Genomic DNA, 4,680 nt, shown 5'->3' with positions numbered 1-4,680 from the left:
ACACACACACACACACACACACACACACACACACACACACACACACACACACTTTCCTATTGGGAAAACACACCTGTTTTTCAATTCCTTCGGAATTCATTTGTGGCGCCTGAATGAAAACTTCCAACATGGATTGAACAGGAAGTAAAATTAAGATTTAAGGGCTATTATCGAAAAGATTGTATCACTAGTGGATGACATGACACACATGAATGGCTACTCTTTAAGTTGTAGACAAAAGAAAGCTTGAAAAGTCTGGAAAGAGTGGAAGCCTCACAAAACAAAAAATACAACAACAAACTCTGGTCCTTTTTAACTTAGCAACTCGAGTTTAAAAAACAGACTTTAGAAAGTCATACCGAAATCCTGTGTATAAAAATGACACCCCATACACCTGACAGTAAGAAAAATGAGAGCTATCAAATAAGCCTCTGATTAAAGTTCTTTTACTCTGATTCCCTACTAAACTCAGGATCTAGACAGAGTCTCTTCATGAGCACCCTCAGAAGATGAGTGATAAATGAACCTCTTCTGTCAGGTAGAAGAGATGTTCATTCACTTTGCCTGACACATCAGGGGCTTCCCCAGAGGACCACACATGGTGAGGCCCAATCCCCTTGGCCTCTTAATCTGCTTGGTCCTGGCTTTTCACTCCTTCCATCTTTGAGGTGGTTGTACATCACTCATGATACACTAAGGTCTCTCTAACCACAAAGCCAGAAAGGAAATGACCAGGCAGAATGAACCATTCACAACCTTCTCAAGTAGTGCTCCAGTGAAAACTGTGTCCACAGCAGGGCTGGCTTCTGCAGAGAGCTAATGACACAAGGTAAACAGCACTAACTGGGACTTCATTGCCAAATGATTATTAAGGAATGCATCTCTGAACCCTTGGGCTTCTTAAAATGATCGTTATGTGCCAGAGATGAAATGGAGGGCCACAGAATAGAATGTCACTGTGGTGACAGTGCTCTGACAGGGATGAAGGAAGCAGGATGCTAAGGTTGCAGTCTCAGAGGAAAAACCCTACTTGTGACAAGAGAGAAGAGATCAGGGCCTGAGAACAAGTCACTAAAGGCTAGAAGGGAACTTGCTTTCTTCAGGGAAACTGGCTATGTTTCCAGGACTAGCTGTGCAACCTCTTGGTTAGATGCGTGGCCTCTCTGATCCTCACCTTGCCTCTGGAATTATAATAATAATTTTCTCTTCAAGTGCTGCCAGAGGAGGGTCAGTGGCATGACATGTGTGAATCACTCTGGTCACCAGTCAGTATTATGTAAGAATTGTATTATTATTACTATTATTATGAATGCAAGCTTTGAACACTGACCATGTGATATATGCATATCTGTACTTCCCTCCTCCCCCAAGATGAAAAACCTTCTTCCACAAAGCCATTTGAAACCAGTACGGCAGATATGATAATATTTATTTTATGAGTGAGTCTTACTCAGTAATTCACTTATTTGAGCAATATTTATTTCTTTTTTCTTTTTTCTTTATTTTATTAAAAATGTTAATCAAAGGCTTTATAAGTTCGGTAGTGCTCAATAACAAGATGCTCATATAATCAGAAGTGTAACCCAATACACAACCTAGATATACCAACTATCTTTGACTAGCAGAGACAGTCTTTCCCTCCTCCCCACCCACCTCCCCTCCCACCCTCCTCACCTCTCTCTCTCTTTTTTCTCTTTCTCTCTCTCTTGTATCCTAGCTCCTCCTCCTCTCCTTACTCCTCCTCTTCCTCTCCTTCCTCCTCCCACCATTGCTCCTCCTACATATCACCCTTCCTGTTAAGATGAAATTTTTCTCTCAAAATACAATTAGAGCATAACTATACCAATTTGTATCAGTAAGGTACAAGATAGACCTAATACCCAGTCCATCATTTTGTTGACTAACCAGAACCTCTGTCATCTCTCCTAACTAAAAGACTTAGCTCTGAACCTGGCTTTTTTCTTGGCTTTAGAATGAATGTCAGCTGCAATATTTATTTCTTAAGCACACCATTTCAATCACTTTTCTGGTTGCTCAGAACACAAACACAAATAAATCAAGGTCCTTGCCTTCTGCCTTCAGGAGGACTCGGTCTACACGGAAGACACCCCGTATACGGATAACAGACAAGATACAGAAATAGAGTAAAGTTGCTAGAGCCAAACTCAAGTGTGGATGCGTGGTTCCAGGGCTACTAACTGGAAAACTAGGAGTTATGGGATGCTTAGTGAAGGGCATTGTATTTGAGTTTGTACCCTAAGTTCAAATTTACCAACCTACATGGTCGTGAAAGACCTTTTCAAGCAGGGAAGGTTTGTGTAAAACATCAAGGTATAAAATGACAGAATACATGAAATGAATGGACATCACCCAAATGCATGAGTTGGGGAGACTGCAGGAGACCAGGAAGGGAATCGCTTCTTCGTATGATATGTCTGAGTGCGGCAACAGCCTTGGGAAGAGAAGAAAGATACAGAAGCTTGACAGAGAAATCCCAGAAGAAACATGGAGCAGAGGGATACAGTCAGCACGAAGGTGACTTGGTGTGGCTTTAACAGAAGGCAGGACATCTCACCATCTGAGAATGTAGGGACAGAAGCAAATCAAGATGGGTGTGGGTGGAGATACACTTTCAGTGGAAGATACTATGCACGTCACTGCGTTCCAAATGGCTTGTTTCATTTCTTAGGCCTCTTTGAGGGTTTTCACAGGGCTAGCTGTTAAAATTGAGTTTGCAATAATAATACTATCTCCGCTGTCAGTACGCTGCATGTGTCTTAGGTGCTGTGGTAAATGTCTCACAAGTTGGGACACTGAATCCTGACGACAGCCCCCTGAAGTGAGTATTATTATTAATATCGTTGTCACTTAGGAAGACTTTTCTAATGTAAATGGGAATGAATATTTGCTAAGTTAAATGTGTCTGGGGGGGAAGGCGTGTGGAACTGTTACCTAAACTTGAGTTTTGAGGAGGAAGTCAAAGGAAGTTAGGATGAAGGACTCAAGAACTTAGCAACTAAATGAATGGCCAGGCTGTGCACAGGTCCAGCAAAGATTATGAGAATATGTTTGTTCTGGCACAAGCTGGCGCAGATAGTGAACTTTTCTCTCCATGTTTAGTGTTGCCAGTGCATAGCAGCGTGGTGGTGATGGTACAGATGCAATGAGCAAAGAACAGCAGCATGCAGAGGCTGCGTGAGCCTGAGGCTAGAGTTTGGTGCTTATGTAGAAGAGCCGGGCTGCATCCACAAAGGCTGCAGAATCTCAAACGATGAAGGAGGCACTGGGAGACAAGGGTCACCATAGGGAGAGCAGAGGGATGTGAGAGGACAGGAGGTCACGGCATAGGATAGCAAGGTTTCAGTTCTCAGACACGTAGCAGTCCTGGGTAGCAGCCAAGCCTAGGACAGCTCTCAGAGGGGCACCTGCCTGCAGGGGGCTAAAGTTCACTGTCACATTTTATACATAGGAAAATTGTATCTGTAAGTGCAGCTATCAGACACGCTGAGTCTTGACATGCTAGACTGTTGACAAGATGCAGATTGGCAATGATAGTTCTGACTCAAGTGGCAATATTGGCAAAGAGACTGAGATGAATAATATCTTAAGTGACAGTGGGAAAGGAAATGGTGGAACAGAAACTTAAACACCAAACAACGATGACGAGGATTTTGTTTTGTTTACATGTAAGAGTAAAAAAAAAGTGGTTTCGAGCCAAGAAACTGTCCCACACCTTGTAACTGTAGCAGATTCTGTGACAATAGGACACAGAAGTGGTGAGTTTACAGGGAGAATGGTCAGAGTGGCCAGAGAGGAGAGTGCAGAGGAATTGGTGTGGAGAGGGATGCAGACCCTGGTAAGTGTTCTCTGAACAACCAGGGTCATGACAGCACCCGGGAGCTTGGTAGAATGCAGGCACCTGCCCTAGCTCAGGCTCCTGAATGGAAACCAGCATTTAACAGTATCACCAGTTAAGGCATGTGCAAAGTATGCTTTTAGCAAGCACTAATTCTAGGCAGGTCGGTTGCAGATGGAAGAGGGAAGAGTTACTCTAAACTGTGGTCAGTGATCTCAGCAATCTGTCCCTGCTCACAGGATGAGGAAACCACCACCTGCTGCTGATAAAATAGTACTCCCAACTCAGCATGCCAAAGCGCAATACTAAAGCATCAGTTTGAATCTCCTAACAGGCTCAGTGGACTATTTTCTTATTTTCCACTCCTGTATGCCAGGTGAGAGGTTGTCTGTTACCAAAGGCTTCTTACCTTGGGGGAGGTGGAAGAGAATGCAAAGACAGTTCCATAAGGGCTTTCAGACTTGGAGTGAGTGGGGAAGCCAGGAGACAGAGCCTGGGCCAGACTTCTCTACCCTGGTGTGTTCTAAGCATCGAACCACACTTCCTCTCCAATCACTCCCTGCTGGCCAAAAGGCTAAGGGAAGACGATGCCAGGGAATCTGTAATTGTATAGCTTTTCCAGTGAACCACTCCAGATCTACATAAGCAGGCATGTCAAAGCCGACTTTCCCCTCTGAACACTCCACGGTGACCAAATGGGCTGGAGGAAGTCGGAGAAATGCTGTGAACGATCCTGGGCTGCACCTCAGAGACTAATAAATAATTACTAATGGGAAAGAAAACAGAGGCAAGCGAAGGAGCGAAGCAGCAGGCCAGACAGTCAG

The sequence above is a fragment of the Grammomys surdaster genome, unplaced genomic scaffold (genome assembly GCF_004785775.1).
Source record: "Grammomys surdaster isolate TR1022 unplaced genomic scaffold, NIH_TR_1.0 129, whole genome shotgun sequence".
Classification (NCBI taxonomy): Eukaryota; Metazoa; Chordata; class Mammalia; order Rodentia; family Muridae; genus Grammomys; species Grammomys surdaster.
This window is presented reverse-complemented; position numbering follows the sequence as displayed.